General features: G+C 34.0%; 1 pseudogene across 1 annotated transcript in view; it reads right to left on the bottom strand.

Moving 5' to 3' along the window:
- Positions 1 to 379: 379 nt before the first annotated feature.
- Positions 380 to 27373, bottom strand: part of LOC143245423 (heat shock 70 kDa protein 4L-like) — a 48815-nt pseudogene continuing 21821 nt past the window's right edge. The window contains exons 7-18 of the transcript XR_013025624.1: positions 25887 to 25963; positions 24618 to 24768; positions 24383 to 24486; positions 23956 to 24089; positions 20122 to 20399; positions 15003 to 15053; positions 12325 to 12441; positions 10786 to 10911; positions 10464 to 10571; positions 7276 to 7437; positions 4406 to 4525; positions 380 to 1861 (exon numbers count right to left, since the gene is read on the bottom strand). The product of XR_013025624.1 is annotated as a heat shock 70 kDa protein 4L-like (transcript). The remainder of the gene's footprint in view (positions 1862 to 4405; positions 4526 to 7275; positions 7438 to 10463; positions 10572 to 10785; positions 10912 to 12324; positions 12442 to 15002; positions 15054 to 20121; positions 20400 to 23955; positions 24090 to 24382; positions 24487 to 24617; positions 24769 to 25886; positions 25964 to 27373) is intronic.

Raw genomic sequence — 27373 nt, 5'->3', positions numbered from 1 at the left:
TGGTGTAACCAGACCATGCTACAACGTGCCTTAAGTTAGGAAACACCATGGTGTAACCAGACCATGCTACAACGTGCCTTAAGTTAGGAAACACCATGGTGTAACCAGACCATGCTACAACATGCCTTAAGTTAGGAAACACCATGGTGTAAAGATGTATTTATTCACCAGGAATGGGTATCACGAAGAGATTATTATGGAAAAGTAAAAGTTATTAGTGACCTTTCTTATCTGATGACAAATACAAAGTCCATCAACAAGAACACGTTTTATTTTACCATCCACCTGTTGGGATCTTAAACATTTAGTAAATAATTTGTTGTCTAATTAATTTTTTGTGAACACAGTGTAGTCACCTCCAAGAAAGTAAAGAAATTCATTATATAATCTGTTACATTTTAATACTAAACGTTCTTAAAGTACAGACATTATTTCAATGTCCAATATTTTCAAGATTACTGAGAGATAACGATGTAAATACATCAATGGTTTCTTAAACTAAAAATTGAAACCAATTAAAACCTTTTGTTACAAGGATTTTGAGAACAAGTAGTTTTACACCTTTTGACAACACAGGGCTAGTTAAAACCAATCAGCCAAAACGTCTTATTATATAACAATAATTTTCTCACACAACCTTTTCCATAACAGTTATACTGTCAATAATCCATACCTGTATGAGTTAATTTCTTATGAATATCAATACATGGCAGACATTTTTATTAAGTCAGTCTTCATTTCTATGGTGAACATTTGTGTACTGGAAGATTAGTTGGATAATTCACATAAATGTTACATTCTTCTTATAACCATAAAGGATTACAGATATTAATCTACAATCTGAAGCAGATACTGAACCAAAAAATATTTAAAGATACTATTAAAAAAACAGACAATCAAACCTGGAATCTTCAATAACATGCACCAGGCTCTGCTGACAGTATATCTTCAAGAGTAGTAGTTTCATGGTAGGTCTAACTAACCAATGTTTAATTTTCATTAAGGTGATACACAAATTAATCAGAAAGCTTTGAGTTAAAATGGTATAGCTAGGAGGTGGTTCTACTCTCTTGTTCTAATATCTAATATGTTTAACAGGATGTTACGGTTTGTTATAGTTGAAGAAAACTGGTTCTAACACTGTAAGCCTGCAGACTTACTGAGGGTTTGAGATGTTTCAATCAGTATCACACCAGTTCTACTAACCTAACCTTTCTCACCTGTTTCAACTGTACTGTTCAATTTGAAAATTAAACTGTTCTTAGCTGTATAAACTGAAATTTTCAGACACCTGCACAAAGCTATTCAAGGACTATTTCCACTAGCCATCCCTAATTTGACTGTCTCCTTAAAAAAGCATCCATAACCACAAAATACAAAGTGTCATATTATTACTTTCTTTGTGATAAACAACCACAAATAAAAGGCCCAAAGTCCAGAATACTGACAACTCAGTGTGAAATTTTAAGAGACAATTCAGTGAAACTGTTATCTGTTTAATATGATCTACTAAGAAACACTTGTATAGTTAGATAATACTTCTACTACTAATACAGTTGATATTGTCAAGCTTAAATTAATTATGTATAATAATAACGAACAAAAATAATTTGCACCATAGAAACATTACTATCCAGCATCTAAAGATCGTGAAAAAGCACAGCAGAAATGGAACATATGTACAGTAATTCACATAAGCTCTAATTTTGATTTAATTAGTGTCCATATTTTCTTGACTGGAAGGTTGTTGAACATCAGTTTTCTGTTCCTGCCCTTCACCACTACCACTCTTCTCTTCTGGAGGAGGTTCCACTTTTGGTTTAGGTTTGGTGAGAATAGGTTTAACAGTGTTCTCAAACAGCTAAAAAATAAACACATTGTCTATTACGTTAAATAATAATATAACAAAACAAGGACTTCTGTGAAAGTACTCAAACAAATTGTCTTTAATCCCTTAAATAAATATAGTGTTAAGAGTTTGTGACTCAATAACATCTAGAATATATGAATGGAGAGAGAGGTAGTAAAAATCAACACGACGTACTGGACAGAAGAAGAGCACGGCAAGAATCAACACGACGTACTGGACAGAAGAAGAGCACGGCAAGAATCAACACGACGTACTGGACAGAAGAAGAGCACGGCAAGAATCAACACCCACGCATACTGGACAGAAGAAGAGCACGGCAAGAATCAACACGACGTACTGGACAGAAGAAGAGCACGGCAAGAATTAACACGACGTACTGGACAGAAGTAGAGCACGGCAAAAATCAACACGACGTACTGGACAGAAGAAGAACACAGCAAGAATCAACACGACGTACTGGACAGAAAAAGAACACAGCAAGAATCAACACGACGTACTGGACAGAAGAAGAACACAGCAAGAATCAACACGACGTACTGGACAGAAGAAGAACACAGCAAGAATCAACATGACGTACTGGACAGAAGAAGAACACAGCAAGAATCAACACGACGTACTGGACAGAAGAAGAACACAGCAAGAATCAACACGACGTACTGGACAGAAGAAGAACACAGCAAGAATCAACACGACGTACTGGACAGAAGAAGAACACAGCAAGAATCAACATGACGTACTAGGTAGAAGAAAAATACAGCAAGAATCAACATGACGTACTAGGTAGAAGAAGAATACAGCAAGAATCAACATGACGTACTAGGTAGAAGAAGAATACAGCAAGAATCAACACGAAGTACTGGACAGAAGAAGAATACAGCAAGAATCAACACGAAGTACTGGACAGAAGAAGAATACAAAAAAATCAACATGATGTACTGTTGTCTAGTGTTCTTGTATGTGGTACAGTAGGTTGTCATTATGATCCTATAACTAATAAAGCTACAATTCACATTACCAGCTTCTATTGACATTCTACAATTTCTTATCACAAAAACGCAGTTTAACATATTAAGCTGATGTAGCTGTGTGTCTAAATATACACTCAAAACAGCTTCAGTTAACCTGTCCAACAGGAAAGAACATCATTGTGAAAGGTCATCCCATAAGTAATGTCCAAAATTTAATACAGAAAATGCATCCTTTGTCTTTATAGAATAGGCTTTAATGACTAAAATATGTAGTAAGACGTGTATAAAAATGTTCAGATAATAAAAGAAACTAACCCAACTCCACTTTATCAGATAATTAATCAAATAAACACTTATTACGATGAATGTGTCTGAGAAGCACAATAGGCATATAATGCTTTATGAATTTAAAGAAGGCAATTGAGCAGCAGAAACTACACAAAGAGTTCAAGGTGTTTATGGTGCAGTCTCTCTCAATAAAAAAAAAAAAGTCAAAGTAGTTTCAGAAGTTCAGCTCAGGTTAGACTACAACTTAAGTGATGCACCATGTTCAGGTTGTCCTACTAAGTTTAATGATGTCTTGCTGCCAGATACACTTAATGAAGATCGTGCTGTAACAGTTGAAGAACTAGCACAGAAGCTTAATTCAACCCATTCAACAGTTCACCGTCATCTGCAACAGCTTGAAAAGGTGTTAAAACTTAGAAAATGGGTCCCCCATAATTTTACAGAAACCAACTTTAGAGTAAGAGTAAACATTTGCATTTCTCTGCACTCTCATTAACATAACTTAACTTTTTTGGACAGGTTAGTGACTGGAGATAAAAAATGGATATATTATAAAAATGTTAATTGCTGTAGACAGTTGCTCAGTGCAGCTAAACTGCATTTTATGTAATCTGGCTAAAACACAGCCCAAAATGGACCTCCACCCTAGTAAAGTCTTGATAAGCATTTGGTGGGATGTTGATGTGATCCATTTTGAGTTACTGCCACTCAATGTAACAATTACACAAGACTTCCACTGTCAACAGTTAGAGTGCTTGAATGTTGCACTGAAAGAGAAGAGGCCCGCTTTGATCAATCATAAAGTCGTCTTGTTACACCAGGATAATGCACAGCCCAATACAGCAAGGGTCACATCTGCAGTTTGAAGAGCTAGACTGGGAAAAACTTCTATATCCTCCTTATTCTACAGACCCTGCCCCATCTGATTATCATCTATTCTAAAGTTTGCTGAACTATGTTGATGGAAAAGAGCTTGGAACACATGAAGATGTCAAACTATCCTTTCTATATTTCTTTTTCTCCAAACTCCAAGAATTTTACAGAAGTGGCATTCAGAAATTTGTGAATCACTAACAGCAAGTAATTAATAATGAAACATACATTACTGATTAAATAACATTAAAAGCATTTGAAATCTTTTCTATTTTTCTCAACCTAAAATCAACCAATACTTAAGGGATGACCTGATTAGTGAAATACTTCTATAATGTGAATGTTATTGTACATAAAAGTCTCATTTTAGTGACAACTACATAATATAACTTTGAAGTATACATACCTGAAGTTCCTGATAGATCTGTGACACCAGGACTGGTGGATTCTGATGTTGTGCTGTTTGGGACAGTGCACCCAACTGACGATCCAGCCACTGTTGTTTCTCATCCACAGCTTTCTTTACCTGAACCATGAGGTAAACAAACTGTAAACTATCTAATGTTCAGAGTTGTGAGCTTTATAATCTATATGCAGGAATTATTTTGAAGAAATGCATTCTTGTTGTCTATATCAGCTTTTAAAGCAGAAGTTTTAACTTTCTTATAAATTAAAACAATTTAACGTCAAGCACACAGAAATAAATCTTACATTGTGAGCACCTCATGACAAATCATCTGTGGAAGTGACAACTAAAATTGTGTTAGTCTACACATACAAATGACAAAAAATATAATCAAACAGGAATTATAACTCCATAAAAAAATTTACATATGTATACAGGAAAAACATATCTAAACTTAAATCTTCAGAACCATCTTATAAAGTCATCACAAAATAAAAACACATTATAAAAGTAAGCATTTCAGAATCCTTTCTTATATACATGCAGTAACCGGCTAGGAGTAGAACCACATGTGGTTACATTGATTTTAATAACAAAGCAGATGTTCAAATTCATTTTACTGAAACGTGACTTAAGGCAATACTGCATGCAATTTCAAACTTCTTACCCACACCGATAAACTCCAAAAGCAGAATGTATTCATCTTAACTGTTGGTAAGTTTAATACTACACACAGTCCACAACTACAATATATTCATCTTAACTGTTGGTAAGTTTAATACTACATACAGTCCACAACTACAACACATTCATCTCAACTGTTGGTAAGTTTAATACTACACACAGTCCACAACTACAACACATTCATCTCAACTGTTGGTAAGTTTAATACTACACACAGTCCACAACTACAACACATTCATCTTAACTGTTGGTAAGTTTAATACTACACACAGTCCACAACTACAACACATTCATCTTAACTGTTGGTAAGTTTAATACTACACACAGTCCACAACTACAACATATTCATCTTAACTGTTGGTAAGTTTAATACTACACACAGTCCACAACTACAACATATTCATCTTAACTGTTGGTAAGTTTAATACTACACACAGTCCACAACTACAACATATTCATCTTAACTGTTGGTAAGTTTAATACTACACACAGTCCACAACTACAACACATTCATCTTAACTGTTGGTAAGTTTAATACTACACACAGTCCACAACTACAACACATTCATCTTAACTGTTGGTAAGTTTAATACTACACACAGTCCACAACTACAACATATTCATCTTAACTGTTGGTAAGTTTAATACTACACACAGTCCACAACTACAACATATTCATCTTAACTGTTGGTAAGTTTTTTACTCGTACAGTCCACAAATACAATATATTCATCTTAACTGTTGTTAAGTTTAATACTACATACAGTCCACAATCAGAACACATTCATCTTAACTGTTGTTAAGTTTAATACTACATACAGTCCACAACTACAACACATTCATCTTAACTGTTGGTAAGTTTAATACTACATACAGTCTACAATGAAAAAATATTCATCTTAACTGTTGTTAAGTTTAATACTACATACAGTCCACAACTACAATATATTCATCTTAACTGTTGTTAAGTTTAATACTACATACAGTCCACAATCAGAACACATTCATCTTAACTGTTGGTAAGTTTAATACTACATACAGTCCACAACTACAATATATTCATCTTAACTGTTGTTAAGTTTAATACTACATACAGTCCACAACTACAATATATTCATCTTAACTGTTGTTAAGTTTAATACTACATACAGTCCACAACTACAATATATTCATCTTAACTGTTGGTAAGTTTAATACTGCACACAGTCCACAACTACAATATATTCATCTTAACTGTTGTTAAGTTTAATACTACATACAGTCCACAACTACAATATATTCATCTTAACTGTTGTTAAGTTTAATACTACATACAGTCCACAACTACAACACATTCATCTTAACTGTTGGTAAGTTTAATACTACATACAGTCCACAACTACAACACATTCATCTTAACTGTTGGTAAGTTTAATACTACACACAGTCCACAACTACAAAATATTCATCTTAACTGTTGGTAAGTTTTTTATTACATACAGTCTACAATGAAAAAATATTCATCTTAACTGATACTAAGTTCAATACTACACACAGTCCACAATCACAATATATTCATTTTAAGTGTTGTTAAATTTGACACTACACACAGTCCAACTTCATCTTTAGTCTGAAAACCTGAACACAGAATGTAAAGTAATCTGCTGTACTTAACAGACAGGATTCTGAGGACAAAATGTTATTGTTAATAAAAATTTAGAAATCAACAATTCTGCACTACAAACAACTTACTGGTATTACTCTGGAAATATATACAAACTCGAGAAGAATCAACAATTCTGCACTACAAACAACTTACTGATATTACTCTGGAAATATACAAAACTCTAGAAGAATAAACAATTCTGCACTATGAACAACTTACTGGTATTACTCTGGAAATATACAAACTCTAGAAATCAACAATTCTGCACTACAAACAACTTACTGGTATTACTCTGGAAATATACAAACTCTAGAAGAATCAACAATTCTGCACTACAAACAACTTACTGATATTACTCTGGAAATATACAAACTCTAGAAGAATAAACAATTCTGCACTATGAACAACTTACTGGTATTACTCTGGAAATATACAAACTCTAGAAGAATCAACAATTCTGCACTAAGAACAACTTACTGATATTTCTCTGGAAATATACAAACTCTAGAAGAATACTACATTAGATAAACAGAGTTCTCACTTTCTCCATTTCCTGGGCCTCAATATGAGAATACTGTTCATCATTTACTGCATACTGGTCTAGTGCCTTCCTTGTTAACTGCAGTGATCGACAGAACTGATCAATAGCTGCAGGACGCTCTTCAAACTCCCGACACCGGTTGACAATTGGCTGGCAGAGTTTCTGTACACAGAAATTGTAAAGACAATGATAAAATACATTACTTATTCAGTAGAATAAATTACATTAAATTTACTTCAGAACTACTTTCTTTTTAACAATTCTTTCAATATTACTTAACGCTGTATCTTTACAATACTTTACAGATAACTGGTAAGCATAAGGAGGTTTGACAGAAATTATCAGGTTTTTAAATTAAGTATTAAGATCTTTATTTAAAATTATTTTCTTCCAGAATATTGATTATCCAACAAACACAGTAATTTTCATTTTAAGATTACAAATATTTTTATCCATGACATATGGAATCTTTACAACTACCACACAATTAAGAAATGTTTGTTAAGAAAACCTACTTTATGTTATTTTCACTAATGAATCTCTGTACAGTTTGTCTGACCTTGTATCCACCACAAAAATTTAGGAAATAAATAAATATTGTACTTCTTTGTTGTTGCTTCAGAATGACTACAAATTGAAACCGATATCTGTACCGAGATTAAATCTCATAACAATTCACATTTATGTAACTTTTTTATTTTTAGTATATTGACCTTTCAGCCATGGCTGGCTATCATTACAGAAGCTTTAATGTGTTGCACATGCACTCATGTCATGTATTCATTAATATAAAAACTGACCTTTTACAAAGTAATTGTGTTTTAGTAGAGTAGTACTTGTAAAATACATATATCAGATATAATACATTATATGCAAATGCATTATTACTATTTAGAAAAATGCTCTTATATTTAAGTTAGTTTTAAAACACAGAACTCTTAAAAGAAGCAAGAAATTTATTTTTTCTCGTTTTTAAAAAGTTTTTCTCATTTGCTGCTTGCCACACGTTGTTAGGGCTTATCTATTGTTACACATGAAGGATGTGAAATAAAACAATTTTCTTGGAATTGTGTGTGTGTGAGAAAACCAGAAACTATAAATTACTATATAAATTCTATTATAATTTGTCAAGTTTAGTAAATAAGCTGTATTTGGTTCTACAAAAATATGAAATTTTGAGCTCAGTAACATCATATCTTATCTCTTGAAATCAGGGTAAAGAAAGGGTTTGTTATTCACACCTCACAGAAGGTGTTTCCAAAAATGGACAGACTGAAGATTATAATTCAAACAGTAATATTTTTTTGTGATCTAAGTTCTTAACTTAAAATCAAATATTAAAAAAATCCACCTGCATATTAATATTAGTCAGTCACATGGTATGTTGAATGCAGCTCTGTGTAAAATTAGATGTTTGTAATGTCAAAATACTAAGGTTTTAGTTTCATACAAATTACTGATATTGACAAACTAGAATATAAAATAAGAACCACATATCTTTTTATTTTGCTGAGATATGGGTTATGTACTGAATAAAGCACAGTGGCCCTGTTCAACTCTTTATATATATTACAATATACAACATTTAAATAACCAATATACAGCACAGAATATCCTCCATGTTATCAGCCATTTTAATCTGGGAAAAGGCTACCATGAACTTTTGATCCAAGGAGGAAGGTTGTGTCTTTACTCTGCTTGAAGTTTCATAAATAGAGCTTTGTATCAAACTTAATAAATTATAGTGTAATTCTATGGTATCAGTAGAGTTATTTATGATTTTTTGGGTTATTCAACTGTGTATGTAAAAACCCTAAAATAAAATGTTTTTGTTTGATATCCTGCATGTGTAAAATTTTAAAAGGCTTAGCAACTGAGTTTAAAGGTCACAGAAGTTAATTGATTTACTTATATAATAATTGAAATGTGAATGTATATTACAACAAACTAGTCCACTAAAGTACAGCCAAGGTGAGATAGAATAAAGGTCAGTTTTATATTACTGGATACATAACATGTGCACTGTGTCAATGCAAGTTATTTAACACTAGCTAGGTATGGCTAGAAGGTTAATATAATACAAATTATATATGTTCTTATGCAAAACATTTGTATATTGGTGTGTTATAATATGCTGGCACTCTACCATGAAAGGCATAAATTACAATTCCTAATTTTGTTTGTAATGGTCACAAGGCTGGTCAGTTGACATCTCCCACATGGGGTATGAAAAATGTAAAATATTACTGAAAACAAACCTTTGAACTGTACTTGAGATTATACAAGATATGAGATTTTTCAAACAAACAACACATTTTTAATCACAACATGAAATTACTTCACACTCACACTAACACCCAATATTTTCACATACAAATCTTTAGTAAAATTTTTCATTAAAAAATTCTGATTTTTTGTATACCAAAATTTGTAATTTTTACTAAAAGTCTGCCAAGTTTTATGAAAGTATACACACTGTATCAAAAGCTACATGGTAAATATTTAATGTGTGTAAACGTGCAGATGAACTTGTGTGTATTATACCAAGACACCTGCAAAAAGGCTAACACATCTGCACAAGTTTCTCTGGTGTACCATTAGTTACACAGTTACCAAAAAGCAAACCTTAAAATATCTAAAGTTTCACTGGTGTAGCATTACCTAACATCAGTTACACAGTTAACAACAAACATACCTTTAACAAACCCAAACCTACCTTTAATTCTGCTAGCTTCTCTACACAAACTGATTTACATTTAACAAACCCAAATCTACCTTTAATTCTGCTAGCTTCTCTACACAAACTGATTAACATTTAACAAACCCAAACCTACCTTTAATTCTGCTAGCTTCTCTACACAAACTGATTAACATTTAACAAACCCAAACCTACCTTTAATTCTGCTAGCTTCTCTACATAAACTGATCAACATTTAACAAACCCAAACCTACCTTTAATTCTGCTAGCTTCTCTACACAAACTGATTAACATTTAACAAACCCAAACCTACCTTTAATTCTGCTAGCTTCTCTACATAAACTGATCAACATTTAACAAACCCAAAACTACCTTTAATTCTGCTAGCTTCTCTACACAAACTGATTAACATTTAACAAACCCAAACCTACCTTTAATTCTGCTAGCTTCTCTACACAAACTGATTAACATTTAACAAACCCAAACCTACCTTTAATTCTGCTAGCTTCTCTACATAAACTTTCTTGGGTTGTTCTTCCCCTTCATCATACAACCAGTTTTCTGTATCTTCTAACATACTGGATATGGTTCCTTTATCCTAGTGATTGAGTAACAAACATCTCAGTCAACAATTACACAATACTACAATTATATACAACACTGTACTGATGAATGTTTCATTACGCAAACTACCTTTGAGAAACAAAAACTTCAATTCTGTTTTTCCTACTGTAGTAAGATTTTATGTTATACCAGAAAATTTGTAATCACACAGAAAAGAACAGACACAAACTAAAGGAAGAAGCCATTACCTGTTCAGAAACAAACATCTCCAATTTGTCATACAACTGTCCTCTCATGTCATACACATATTCTTCAACACCATTCTTAGCATCAGCTTTCTCTTTTTCCATTTTATCTTGTTGGATCATTTTAGCCTGTAAGATATTACATTTGTCCCTCTTAAAAATGTTTTATTATGTGAGAAATTTATCACTGATAAGAAAAACAGTTACTGACAAATGAGCTATTTTATAAATATCTGTGACAAGAAGTCACTACTATGTGAGCTGCTACATAAATACGTGACAAGAAGTCACTACTATGCAAGCTGCTACATAAATACGTGACAAGAAGTCACTACTATGCGAGCTGCTACATAAATACGTGACAAGAAGTCACTACTATGCGAGCTGCTACATAAATACGTGGACAAGAAGTCACTACTATGCAAGCTGCTACATAAATACGTGACAAGAAGTCACTACTATGCAGCTGCTACATAAATACGTGACATGAAGTCACTACTATGCAAGCTGCTACATAAATACGTGACAAGAAGTCACTACTATGTGAGCTGCTACATAAATACGTGACAAGAAGTCACTACTATGTGAGCTGCTACATAAATACGTGACAAGAAGTCACTACTATGTGCCATTACTACGTGAGCCGTTAGAACTGTTCAATTGAACTTCACTCTGTACCATCTGGCATCACGTTGTATTTTATACATCTAATGGTCTTACAGAACAAAAATAAAAAGGGCCACAACAGTAAAGCCACTTTTAGGGGACACATTATTTTAAAATGCTTTAGAACTTCAGCCATTTTCCCTGTTAGTCTTACTGATAACCATATAATTACAATTTATGGTTCATGTCATAATACCTTCTGTAACTCAACAACAAAATGAGCATCAGAAATACTATAATAAACATTTGTTTAGTACAAATTTAAATGTTACGATAAACACATTTATTTCAACACAATATATTAACCACATAAAAAATACAATTAATCAACATTAATAATTTATAATTAATTGGATTAGAAGTTTTATCATCAACTACCTTTTCCTAAGATAATTCCAGTCTACAAAAACTTCCCAATGCAGCTCAAATATTCAATCTATTCTGTTTATTAATTTACTATCTCTTGTCGTTATCAAAATAACTACATACTAACTACATCAAATGAACACACAGTCCACAATACTAGAAGTGAAAACATAAAAGTACTATATGAAAATCCTCAGACATATGCTATTTGTATCTTATGCATGACTGGAGTATTAGTAAGTTCATAGAAACTTGTCCTGGAGTAGGAATACACAAGCTGTTTAACATCTTATTATACACTGTACTGAATATACCTATTTTGATATATGTGTTAATATTATAAAACTGTACATTACACACCGTACTGAATATACATATATTGATACACGTGTTAGTATTATTAATGGTACATTACATCATGTACGAAACGTATCTATTTGTTTTGCATATTAGTATTACATGTTATTCATTTATACAAATCTTTTTAATTCAACATACATAAAAACTCACCTCTGTTTCAATCAAATCATTAAGTTCCTTCTGAGAAAGCTCGTATACCACTGATTCAATAGGCAGTTCTACTGATTTCACTAACTTCTTCTGTTTCTTCTGTGTTGACTGTTCCTTCTTCTCAATTTCATTAATAATGGTTGCAGTAAACACATTAGTAAATAATGACAAACATCAACAATCACACTATTATAACTCATAATAGTTATGAAATTTAACTATTAAGTTAACAGTCACATCGTTACTGATAGTCAAAGTGTGTGAAAGTTAAGAACAGTCACATCATTACTGATATAGTCAAGGAGTGTGAAAGTTAAAAACAGTCACATCATTACTGATATAGTCAAGGAGTGTGAAAGTTAAGAACAGTCACGTCATTACTGATATAGTCAAGGAGTGTGAAAGTTAAGAACAATCACATCATTACTGATATAGTCAAGGAGTGTGAAAGTTAAGAACAGTCACATCATTACTGATATAGTCAAGGAGTATGAAAGTTAAGAAGTCACATCATTACTGATATAGTCAAGATGTGTGAAAGTTAAGAACAGTCACATCATTACTGATATAGTCAAGATGTGTGAAAGTTAAGAACAGTCACATCATTACTGATATAGTCAAGACATGTGAAAGTTAAGAACAGTCACATTATTACTGATACAGTCAAGACATGTGAAAGTTAAGAACAGTCACATTATTACTGATATAGTCAAGACATGTGAAAGTTAAGAAGTCACATTATTACCGATATAATCAAGATGTGTGAAAGTTAAGAACAGTCACATCATTACTGATATAGTCAAGACATGTGAAAGTTAAGAACAGTCACAATATTACTGATATAGTCAAGATGTGTGAAAGTTAAGAACAGTCACATCATTACCGATACTGTCTCTATAACCTTCTGAGTAGATACTGAATTTTACTCTAGCAATGTTTGCTCTACCCTAACACTAACTGCAGATAAAACACAAGTGTATAATGAATGAAAAGTTGAAAAATATTAAATAACTTAACAACACCTCTACTTCCCTTCTTTCACCATTTCTGTTTGAAAGATCCACATTCACAACAGTTAACTTTACATGTTTTTTAATTTTATGGTTATATTACCTGTACATTAAACTAAACTCAAGAGCACTAAATCCTTTAACCATCCATATAAAATGCAACTGGCAAAAAGTTTGACGACCCATGTGATATTTGTACTTGTAGCTATAGCTCCTGTAGCTTTCAAATATGCATTTAAGACAACAATTTAGTAAACACTAGAATACAACGTCTGAAAACTACTGTAATTTGACTGGCTTTCTCTAGCTTACACAATTGTTAGTTGTTCAAAATAAACAAGAATCACATACCTTCCAAAAAGAAATAACTGTAACAAGGTTTTTTTTTGAATGGAACATATTTTTTAAACTAGTTATAACAATGTCTATAATGTAAGAAATTATGGCTGTATAATAATCTATAGAAAGAGGATACAGGCTTTTCTGGCTGATTTGACAAACCTGTGAAAATCTAAGCAAATTACAAACATGGGTGGTTCAGATATTATAATCTTCCTCCATCTTGCATGTTTTTAATTAGTTGGACAGCAAAAATATGTGGGAACATATGAAATCTATAGACGGGAAAATTCAGGGCTCAAATACATACATCACATGAAACGAAGAAACGAACACAGAATCTTGTAAATACTTCCTTTTGAAATTAAAATTTAAATAAGACTAAATCTTAAACTATACACTATCATTGCCAAATTATCTGCACACATTGATAAAACAGTATTTTAACTACAAATTGAAAGTAATTCTGTGAAAGGTCATAATGCAAATACTAATCCATCCATGTGTACAAGGTTAAAATTATAATAGTGGTGTATGTATGTTTACACACACACACACACAAAGGAAGTGAACGAAATAACTAAGGAAATTATTGAATTGTTCCATATTTATGAAAATGAAATGCAGTCAAGTTACACACCCATAGTATACACTACAAATAGCTACCATGCAACTGACTGAAATGACACTGAAATAATGCCTATAAAAGTATATGTAGTTATTACTATTCCCAGCAGTAATATAGTAAACAAGCTTATAGCTCCCAGGTTGAAACTACTCCTGAACATGTTTGTAAAAATGATAGTTAAAATGTCCATGTTTTAATAGATGTTGTATGGAACACCTGTAAAAAGTGTAAAAATCTAGACTACAGAATGACAGAAGAAATGACCAAAGAGAAGATTATGTTAGACAATGCAGGGTAAGCTGTTAATGTGGCCTGGACTGAAGACAAAAAGACACTCATGTCTCCACAACAGTCAGTTGCCATCCATTCTACACTCTTTCATCAATATGTATCAAACTACAAGTACTTTGTTTTCAAACAGTTTAATTAATACTTTTGTATGGCAGATAGTTCACATTTGAAAAGAAGAAAGGGAATGATAAAAGCATTACTTAATAAATATTAAACCTTATAATAAAATCTGATATGTTGTGTACAAAAGCCTTGAAATGTTACCTGCAAAATTTTGTAAAGTTGTGTATACATTATAAGAAATCATAATGCAATTACTCTCACAGATACTTTCATGGTTTTGAGCTGGATACAAATGTATATATAGACACATGCATGTAACTATATTTAAAATGTAAAAGACCACATACTTTGATAGTTTCACCAGCTGGTTGAGAAGATTCAGAGTTCTGCTCTATATTCTGAAAATTAACAAGTCAAGAAAATAGTTATTAATCTAGGATAACTATATTCTTGTGAAAGCTAGCAAGAGATGAAACTTGAAGGACAACCTAACAGTTAAAGTATTATATTGTAAAATATAGAGTTGAAAGAAAACAGGTTAACAATCACTCCCAGTCATGTGAAGAGATAATAAACAGGTTAATAGTCAGTCCCAGTTACATAAAGAATAGATTGGTTGGTTCATTTTGTGCTTTATGGCATAAAGCAGCTAGGCTATCTGTGCCAAACATCTGGTAAAAAGTTAAATGTATATTCAGTAAAATTCATAAAAGGAAATTAAGGTAAAACAAAACAAAGTTTTAGAAACACATAAATAGCATAAAACTAATGTTTACATCTAGTCTACAACGTTAAGAGAAAAACTACAATAATACAAGTTGTAAAGGACTTTCTGTAGCATAACTGTAATAATCATAACTCACCAGGAAGACTAACAGGTAAGTACAAAACCCCCGTCAGTCACCTGAAGTTGGCCTTTCCAGTCCTGGTTCTGAGTTATTTGATGTTATGACCATTTTCAAAAAGGAAAGTAATAAAAAGATTTTAAAAAACGTGTAGCAAAATTATAACAACAACATGACAGGATGACTAACAGATAGGTCAAACAGCAGCCTTTCTACTTCTGGTTTCAAGTTATTTAATGTTATGGCCAGTTTCTAATTTCAAATCGAACTACATGAACTGTGAATTTTAAAAGGGAGCTACATTAAAAAGGTATAAAGTATATATTAAAAAAACTTAAATGGCATTCAAAAGATTAATGGACTTTAAAACAATAAAAACATTACCAAGATGGACAGTGTCACCATCACCCATAACATTATCTAATGTTACGGACAAACCCTTGGACAGAACATGTTTAAAATGGTACCATCATTACGACTCTTAATGACGGCAAGAAAGTAAAATGTGGCTTATTGTGACCTGAGTGTTACACAAACTACACCCTGGTGCACCAGTTTCAGATAAAAGAAAACAATGAGTTAAAAACTGTGACCAATGTGTAGTCTAGTTAGAACAACTTCCTCTTTCCTATCCTTATGGAAGCAAGATGGCCAAAGTCCAATATAGGGTTTTATTTGGAAAAGCTTTTTCGCGTTGCTCACTCCAAGGCGACTGCCAGCTGGCACGGAGCCAAGCCCTGAATACAGGACCCATAGTCCAGGTATGGAACAAGCACAGCAGTGATAGTGCCAGAGCAGATGGACTTAGCTGTGGTGTTGGTGAGCTCGTTCCCGCAAATACCAATATGGCCTGGTATCTAGAAAAACAAGATAGAAGTAGATGTTAAAGAGAAATGGGCCAGTGAGGTTTGAATATCAGCGAGAACAGTGTGTGAACCAATTCCAGAGCCAGTAGAGAACCAAGGGAATCAATATAAATAGTGCAATTTGAGTATTGCTCAGCTTCTATGTGATCCAGGGAAAGAGAAATGGTGTACAGTTTAGCAGTGAACATAGAAGCTGTAGAGGAGATTCTGCATGCAACCACTGAACCACAACAAACCATAGCAAAGCCCACACAGTCACCTGATTTCGAACCATCTGCATAAATAGGAATGGAAGGATGGTTTGAAAGATGTTCAGAAAATAGCAGACAGTATTTCCAATATGGAGTGTCTACTTTTCTTAGATGACTTAAAGATAGGTCACAATTACGGACTGTAAAAAGCCATGGTGGAATTGGCTGACCAATGGATACAGCAATGTTATCCAAGGACAGACCCAATTCATCCAACTGCACCTGGATATGAAGGCCAGAAGGAGCAATGGCAGACCATCTGTTCTGAAAAAGTATGACCCACAGAGGAAAAAAAAAAACACAACCCTAGGTGGGATGCTTTGATAAGGAAGGAAGTTTCAAAGCACATAGTAAAGACAGTTGCAAACGGCAGAGATGCAAAGAAGGTTCATGAGACTCTATGTATTAGCTCCAAACTGGAGAAGTGCAGAAAGCCCCAGTGCAAAGCCGAAGTCCTTGAAGATGAATAGAGTCTAGCATCTTTAAGGACGATGGTTTAGCAGAGCCATAGACCAGTGGTCCATAACTGAGTTTCAATCGAATAACAACATGATATATCTTTAGCTTAGAATGTCGATCTGCTCCTCAAGTGGTGGAAGAAAGGACACAGAGGATGTTCAGTGCTCTTGTACATTTGACCTGTAGCTGCTTGATGTGTGGTATAAAGGTCAGCTTATGGTCAAAGATAAGCCCCAAGAACTGTGTCTCAGAGACCAAAGGCAGCACAACTTTACTGATACGGAGTTAGGGATCAGGGTGTATACCCTGTTGGCAGCTAAAGTGCATGCAAACGGTTTTAGAGAGAGAGAAAAGTTAAAGCCGTTTGCTGTGGTCCACTTCAGTAAACGACTAAGAGCAGTCTGTAGCTGCCACTCAATATATGCTAGTTGTGAACTTAATCCAAGATTGCTTCTGGCTTTGACATCTTACCCACCGAGCATGTGCACGGGCCCACTGGAAAGCGATACGGTTCGAGAGAGTGAGATATCTACGGAAAGTATCCCAGGCCCGTTTTTGAAACTTCCATGTCATGTAGTAGGCAGGATTACAACATGGACGAGGATATAGTGAAAAATATGTCAAGGTTTTAGGGATACACTGAGCAGCTGCTTGTACAATACAGTCAGTTACTGCTGCAACACTTTCATCTTTGATGGCTTACAGACAATGGCAGGATCAAGTTCTGTGAGAGGGCCAGTTTGCCTGATCCAGCTTCCACTGTGGCATGCAGGTCAAGTGGCATCAACCACTGCCAATCTCTCTCAAAATTATAGGAAAATGATCACTGCCTTAAGGGTTATTGTCAACCCTCCATGAAAAATGGGAGAATAATGAAGGGGAGCAAACTGAGAGATCAATAGAAGTAAAGGACTGACTAGGTGCATGGAAGTAAGTAGAAAAACAAGCATTGAAAAGAGAAAGGTTGTGATCTGCAAAGCGACATCTCCTATCAATATCAGCACTTCCCCAAAGGAAATGATGTCCATTAAAGTCCCCCAGGATGAAAAAGGAAGATAGCAACTGTTTAATGAAAGCATCTAGGTCTGATTGATCATATGTGACAGGTAGAGAGAACAAACAGTGATGGTATGACTGAAGGTAATACTGATGGCTACAGCCTCCAAGGGTGAGTCAAGTGGCAAAGACAGGGTGGGCACATGCTGATCAACCAACAGTGCCACCCCTCCATCACACAGCCTGTCATTTCTGTACAAAGTAAATTGCTGAAATGCGACTGTATTGGCAGGTTTCAGAAATGTTTCCTGTAAAGAAAGACATACAGGATGGTAGGAAGCAATCAGTGCCACCCCTCCATCACACAGCCTGTCATTTCTGTACAAAGTAAATTGCTGAAATGCGACTGTATTGGCAGGTTTCAGAAATGTTTCCTGTAAAGAAAGACATACAGGATGGTAGGAAGCAATCAGTGATTTGATGTCATCCAAATCAGAACGTAAACCTTGACAGCGCCATTGTATCAAAGTGGCCATTTTAATTCATGTGCAGGCAAACTGGGTGGAGAGCCCTTCTGTGTTTGACCATGTCTTTTTTCTTTATTCAAGGGAGGTCTGCAAACCTCCATGGATTCTGTCCTGGGTCAAATGGGCAGGCCTCTGTCGTACAAAGAAGATTCCAGCAACTGAGGATGTGAACAAATAATCATTTTGCATCTTGGAGCAGATGATGTACCCAAGAAAATGCCTGTACCCAGAACCAAATTTGATCTAGGGTTTGCTGGAATTAATGTTAGGGCAGAGATGGGTGTTGAAGTTGATTCATCAACTTTTTTAACCATGGAGGTCAAAAGACTTTTGATTTGTTTGGAGAATGATTCGTTTGGAAGCACAGAGAGATCTGTCTGCACTCCCACTGTAGTTGTGGAACAAAGTGCAGCATCATACATCTAAGATGAGGTGGTAGACATGAGAGTGGAGATACGCCTCACTGCAGAAACTCCTTGGGTGGAGAAACCAGCGAGAATCTGCGACTCTTGGATGTTCTTCAAATCACTCTCTACATTAACTTCCCCAATTACCTTTGAATGCAACAGGAGTTCAATGTGTTGAGATGTGGATGCTTCCACCAATATGACACCAGATCAAAGTTTCTTTACTGATTTTGAAGAGCCAGCAAGTCACTCTAGTCCCTTCTGAATGAAAAATGGAGACACTTGCCCAAAAGGTTTGTCTGAAAGTGAATGCTATATAAGAAAATGAGGTACAACAGGTGGTACAGATGGTGAGGATTGCTGCTCAGAATCTTCAAGACATGATCTTTTACCTATAGACTGTTTTTTCACTATTTTATTAAGATTTGTAATTGGAGTATCCATAATAAAGAAAGGGAAATTTCGGTGCCCACTGACCCCACCCACCATGTAGCCCTATGAGGGGATCACTACAATATCAACCAAGGACACTGCAGCAATGCCAGGGTTTCGTGAGCACTATACCAAAACACCAGCATTAGATACAATGTCCACAACACCTGTTGAAAACATCCAACACTGGTACTTGGTTGACCCTAGCCCAAGTGGACCAGCCAACTGACCCAAGGGGGGCCACCCCATGACTGCCCATCTACAGGAATTCAAGGCCAAAATGGTGTGTTAGGGTTGGACCCCTCAACTATCAGTATCCTCTCCTCCCCTACACAGGTTGCCACTCATGGCAAACACATTGGTGGATGTTTAGATCCCAGAAGAGGTAAACTGAAACAACAGAACCTTCACTGGGAGGTCCCCTCACCACATACAGACACATGAAGAATTATGATACGCAGGTTAACAGTCAGTACCAGTCATGTGAAGAGGTGAACAGTCAGTAACATTAGTTAAAAATTACATTTACTGTTCTTACATTAAAGTTTTCACAGTCAATTAGAATGTACAGCAAATGTGTACTTTATTAAAGTTGAAGCTATTGACAAAAGTTACATTAGAAGTTTTAAACAGGATATCTTGTGTGTAATGGACGTACACTTCACAACAGAAGAACAACTTACTTCTTCACAATTTTGTTGAGCTTCAGCCTTCCCAGCATCATTACAGGATGGCTGATCTTTTCCCTTACTAGAATCCATCTCCACATCAGTTTTTGGAGAATTCATCTGTTCCTCTTGAGACTTGTTTTCTATCTGTTCATTTTCTTCCATTGTTTGTTTTTCTAACATACTTGCAGAGCACACTGAGAATATCCCATGGATGTTAATTCTCACTTTAACCTTGATCTTTGCACTTTCACCATCACTTGATGGAGTAACCTTCTGGATTGTAAATTTACCTACCAATACAAATCAATTTCAACATACCAATAACATCACCAAAACTCACAAATATACTCAGAACCAATGTTTAGTACAAATATTACTGATCATTATTATAACACTTCTATTCTGTTCTGCATATTCTAATCTCGACAACCATTAACACAAATTTTCCATAATTTATGTATGCAATTTAAAAAACATTACACCCTTCCTTACTAGTTATTTCAATGAAGTCAGTATTATTATTACCACACCAAATTCTCTGATGATTAAACCACAGTTCACTCTTCTCAACAGGTGGGTCACATCAAGCCAACATTGTTACCACATCAAATTCTCTGACGATTAAACCAAAATTCACTCTTCTCAATAGGTGGGTCACATCAAACCAACATTGTTACCACACCAAATTCTCTGATGATCAAACCACAGTTCACTCTTCTCAACAGGTGGGTCACATCAAGCCAACATTGTTACCACACCAAATTTTCTGATGATTAAACCACAGTTCACTCTTCTCAACAAGTGGGTCACATCAAGCCAACAATGTTACCACACCAAATTATCTAACCATTAAACCACAGTTCACTCTTCTCAACAGGTGGTTCAAATCCAGCCATTTCACATCCACTACAAAACTCATATCTATACACACACAACTAACCTAGAGACAAAAAGTTCAGAAGCCATTTCACATCCACTATAAAACTCAATCACAACTGCAAACACATAATTAACCTATCATTGTATGGGAGCCATGTTCACATCCACTAAATGTCTCACATCAGAACCAACAACACACAGACAGTCTTCTCACCAACAAGAAAACCTTGAAAGTTGACATTCTGTCTACAGTTGCTTCATGCTGTGACACCAGCAGTGTTCTAATGTGATACACTTGTAGTTCATAGAATGGATTAAACTTTTCATCATGACTCTGTTACCAGATTATAATTACACAAGATAAAACAAGCCACATGGTGTTAACACTTCATCATGACTCTTACCACTTTATAATTACACTAGGTAAAACAAGTGGCCTGGAGTTAACACTTTGCAAGTGAAAATGAAAATAGCAGATGTAATATTAAAATTCATTATAATGACTTTATATTATGGATATATTTCTAAAGAAACTGAATTGGAAGACCTCCAAACTGGTCTCAATGCCATCAACAGTTTCATTTATTTACCTCTTTATATGTTGTGATACTCCACAAAAATTGGTTCTGACTGCAGTGAAAATAAACTGTATATTCTAAATCAATTATGTTTAATAGTACTAATTACAGTAAAATACCCATTATTTTTCTCTCTACAGGTTAATAGTACTAATTACAGTAAAATACCCATTATTTTTCTCTCTACAGGTTTGGCCCAACTAAGTTTCAAAACCCCAAATTAACTTTGTCATCAATATTATATCTTCTTAACAAGTTTCATTTTAAAGAAACTTTGCAAGTTTTCAGTAACCATGTGTCAAGAATAATTAAAAAAGAAAAGTAAATGAATGGCTAATATGAAATGTTAAGAAACAATGTAAACAAGATAGCAGGAATGGCATTTGTATCATCCATACATACTATCACAGGCACACAGTGTGGTGGTATTTTAACAGACAAAAACTGGTTGAATAACTTTATAAATACGTATTACTGTACGTTAATTCTTGCCCATCCAACTATGATGCAATTGCTATCCTTACTAAATTGTCTGCACTGTTTCTTAAGGACTGACATCAGCTATCCCTACATTCACTTGTTTTATTAATGCTCTGTTTCAATAGACATACGAAGGTTATAGTAACCAAATACATTTGACGTTCTAAGTATAACATTTATTGTTTACAAAGCTGTACTTATAATCACTTACTAAATATAACTGAGACTCAAAGTATAACATTTACTGTTTATATATTATTGGTACTTCAGTTTCTTAACTCTTTTTACACAGACTTGGTCCAACTGACCAACCATGGGTCCACTCTGTTTACACATTATGGTTTTGCCACAGCAATGTTCTAATAGAGCACAAGTATCTTTACAAACTCTGGCAGACTTTCAATAAACATTACATCTTTTATAAGTAAAAAATAAGGTTTTCCAATAAAGTATCTTCACTAACGATTTGGCCCTGGATATATCATATTTTATTAGTCCACATATAAAGTATTTTTATGTTAAGGATAAAAATGCTTTTCTTCTTTATTTAAAAAATGTCAAATTTTGTTCTTCTAATCTCTAGAACCTCCTAAACACATTTCACATTTCTCTGTTCTTCCAGTAAGTTTGTTATATTTTATCTCTCATTTATCTCTACATTAATTCTGTAGTATGGTGGCTACGTTGACTGACCTTTTAATAAAAAAAATCTAAACTATCCATTTTCTCTTTCCATAAAGACTTGAAATTGTGACATGAAACTATATTTGTTTATCCTAAATAGCTTTAAACTCATAACAGTATAAATCTATACTTAAATTCATTGTCCCCTGAAATGTGTCCAACTACTCCCCACACCATTATAAGTTGTTACTCACTCGAAGAACATGCAGCTCACGTTATTCTATCAACACACTGGAGATTAATATACAGAGCTACTTTATCAACAAACTGGAGATTAATAAACAGAGCTACTTTATCAACAAACTGGAGATTAATAAACAGAGCTACTTTATCAACAAACTGGAGATTAATAAACAGAGCTACTTTATCAACAAACTGGAGATTAATAAACAGAGCTACTTTATCAACAAACTGGAGATTAATAAACAGAGCTACTTTATCAACAAACTGGAGATTAATAAACAGAGCTACTTTATCAACAAACTGGAGATTAATAAACAGAGCTACTTTATCAACACACTGGAGATTAATAAACAGAGCTACTTTATCAACAAACTGGAGATTAATAAATAGAGCTACTTTATCAACACACTGGAGATTAATAAATAGAGCTACTTTATCAACACACTGGAGATTAATAAACAGAGCTACTTTATCAACACACTGGAGATTAATAAACAGAGCTACTTTATCAACACACTGGAGATTAATAAACAGAGCTACTTTATCAACACACTGGAGATTAATAAACAGAGCTACTTTATCAACACACTGGAGATTAATAAACAGAGCTACTTTATCAACAAACTGGAGATTAATAAACAGAGCTACTTTATCAACACACTGGAGATTAATAAACAGAGCTACTTTATCAACACACTGGAGATTAATAAATAGAGCTACTTTATCAACACACTGGAGATTAATAAATAGAGCTACTTTATCAACACACTGGAGATTAATAAATAGAGCTACTTTATCAACACACTGGAGATTAATAAATAGAGCTACTTTATCAACACACTAGATTAATAAATGCACTACTTTATCAACACACTGGAGATATAAACTACAATAACCACACGAACTACAATGACAATTATATTAGCCACACAAACTACAACAATTACATTAACCACACAAACTACAATAACAATGATATTATAAACTACAATAACAGTTATAAGTATCTTTAGTCTACCTGTTCATTAGAAAAATAACTTACCAATGTGCGAATCAGGATATGGAATGTTAGCATTGTCAACATAGAATGCTTGAAGTGTAAAAGCATCAGTCCTAAAGAATGTTAGCATCTTGGAGAATGGAACTTGGTGAAACTTTGGAAACACTTCCATTTCTCTGTAGAAACAAATCCAAAATTATCAAATCTGATATTAGAAAATTAACTTTCTCTAAATCTTATCCAAACAAAAATAAATAATTTACTAAAAATTTCATAAATTACCGAAAAATATATTTAAAATAACAAACAATTTATCCACAAACAGCTAGTATTCTTGAAATACAACTCAAATATGAAAAATTATACATTCACATAAACAGGATATCTTGTTAGGAATAAGGAATAATTCCTCACAATTAGGAATAACTTTAGTATTACTAGCCAAAGAAAACTATTTAATAAAACGCACCCATCTTCCTTGACACTAGCATCCCATGTAATCTTTATAGGATATGGTTGAATATCAGTGATGGAGAATTCTCGAACTTTAAATGTAGGTGACAACATAGCACACTGAAAACAAAAACAACTATTTAAATCATTCCATTTTACTGGTACTTTTATTTTAAAAACATTGTACACCATTGAAATTCACATACCTAAAGATGGCAGTCCCTACTATTATAAGACAATAATGGAAATACCTGCAGAGCACAACCTCTAGCAACAGCCTCGTCTTGGTTGAGTGTAGTACTAGGCTCTCGACCGAAAACCTTCTGCACCAGGCGCTTGATTGCAGGAATACGGTAGAACCTCCAACAATTCCAACATCGTTCAGGTCACTGGGTTTCAATTCTATCACAAGAAATAGTTTGGTTGAACATGAAACAATGACAAATAACACTACTACTAACTTGTAACTTAACTCACTTTTTGAAAAATTCCTTCAATCTACTTGATTAATAACAACATCACCTGTATAATTTTGAAAGATACTGATATAAACTGTTAATAAGTACATTTTCTTTTAACTTTTTAAAAAAGTGTCCAGAAATAAGTATGTTTATTACAATGAATTTTAACTACATACAATTCAATATATTATTAATAAAGATCGGCATGGCAACCATGCCTGTAAGAAACAACAACAAAAATTACATACTGTTTGAAGAGCATTTTCAATAATGTACTAGTGTTTATAATGCCTAGTTCCAAACAAAGTACTGTAACAAGTTAACTTGTTAAACTATTGTCTATTCCCAACCTGTGGTACACATTCTCCAGGAGTACATGAAAACCTTACTGGAGCAAAAACATCAAAAAGAAAATAAACCCCAAAACTCAATACTGAAGGGCAATCTAAGTACCAAAGTATCCCACTAACCAGCACACAACATTCACATACTATTGACTACATCTTCTACCTTCTTATTAGCATAAACCACTCTTTTAAATTGTGTGTGTCAGGAGAAAACCACTGACTTAAATTCTTGGCTAAGGACTTAAAGTATAAAAAGGTTAGAAACTAGTGGTCTAGACGGTCATCTTACTACAGACAAAACAAACTACAACAGTCTTTACCGAGCTAGTCACATGTACTAGTGTTTAGAATGACAAACTGTGCAAAGGGTGTCCAACAAGAAAGGAAGATTCTGTACCATTATCATAGAATGATTAATTCTAACAGAATCACTTAACAACAAACATTGTACATACAATTCAGATTCATAATAAATAGCTGCAGCTAGAATTTCACAGTTACTGGTTTAAAACAACTGTCATCCTGGTGGACTACATGATAAACAGTTAATCTAACAGAACATTCTGTAAAAACTTGAAATAACACCACAAACTAACAATAATAAAGATGTGTTTCAACCAATACAGTCAACAGGCTTTACCAACATAAATATACTATATCAAAAAGTTGTTTTACAAATGTTAACTGCAGTAAAACTGTGTACACTACTTACTTGCTGCCTGTAAAACGTCTCTCATAGTAGCCTCAATCCTACCAAGAAGATCAGTTGCAAGCTCTTCAAACTTCTCACTATAAATATGCAGAAACAAACATTACTGTCAAGGAAAACAGTTCAGAGACTATATCATCCAAAGTCCCACATCACAAGCCATGTCAACATCCAGAAAATACCACAACTACAAATATATAATTAACATATTAAAGACAGAGTAAAACAAGTTCTCACATCCAAGAGAACATTTCATGTCAGATCTACAAACTACAAATACAATTAACCCACCAGATAAAGAGTTCACAAACAATGTTCACATCCGACCAACAAATACACAACAAATCTACAGGAAACAAATCACATCCACTACATGTCTCACAACAGACAAATATATAACTAACCTATCAGATACAGAGTTCCCATCTACTACGTTTCACAACAGACAAACAAACACATAACTAACCTATCAAATCCACTTCACATCTATTGCATGCTTCACATCAGACTAACAAACACATAACTAACTTATCAGATACAGAGTTCATAAGTATGTTCACATCTACTACATGTCTCACATCACACCAATAAACACACAACCTATCAAACAGAGTTCAGAAGCCATGTTCACATCCACTACAAGACTCACGTCAGAACCAACAATACACAGACAGACTTCTCACCAACAAGAAAACCTTGAAGGTTGACATTCTGTCTACAGTTGCTGCATGCTGTGACACCAGCAGTGTTCTAATGTGATACACTTGTCATTCAGAGAATGGATTAAACTTTTCATCATGACTCTGTTACCAGATTATAATTACACTAGGTAAAACAAGACACCTGGTGTTAACACTCTTCATCATGATTGTTACCAGATTATAATTACACTAGGTAAAACAAGACACTTGGTGTTAACACTCTTCATCATGACTGTTACCAGATTATAATTACACTAGGTAAAACAAGACACCTGGTGTTAACACTCTTCATCATGATTGTTACCAGATTATAATTACACTAGGTAAAACAAGACACTTGGTGTTAACACTCTTCATCATGACTTACCAGATTATAATTACACTAGGTAAAACAAGACACTTGGTGTTAACACTCTTCATCATGACTGTTACCAGATTATAATTACACTAGGTAAAACACGACACTTGGTGCTAACACTCATCATTAGACACCTGGTGTTAACACACTTCATCATGACTGTTACCAGATTATAATTACACTAGGTAAAACAAGACACTTGGTGTTAACACTCTTCATCATGACTGTTACCAGATTATAATTACACTAGGTAAAACAAGACACTTGGTGTTAACACTCTTCATCATGACTGTTACCAGATTATAATTACACTAGGTAAAACAAGACACTTGGTGTTAACACTCTTCATCATGACTCTTACCAGATTATAATTACACTAGGTAAAACAAGACACTTGGTGTTAACACTCTTCATCATGACTGTTACCAGAT

The sequence above is a fragment of the Tachypleus tridentatus genome, chromosome 2 (assembly GCF_004210375.1).
Source record: "Tachypleus tridentatus isolate NWPU-2018 chromosome 2, ASM421037v1, whole genome shotgun sequence".
Taxonomy (NCBI): domain Eukaryota; kingdom Metazoa; phylum Arthropoda; class Merostomata; order Xiphosura; family Limulidae; genus Tachypleus; species Tachypleus tridentatus.
The sequence above is the reverse complement of the archived record's forward strand: the minus strand, read 5'-3'. Positions and strand labels throughout refer to the sequence as shown.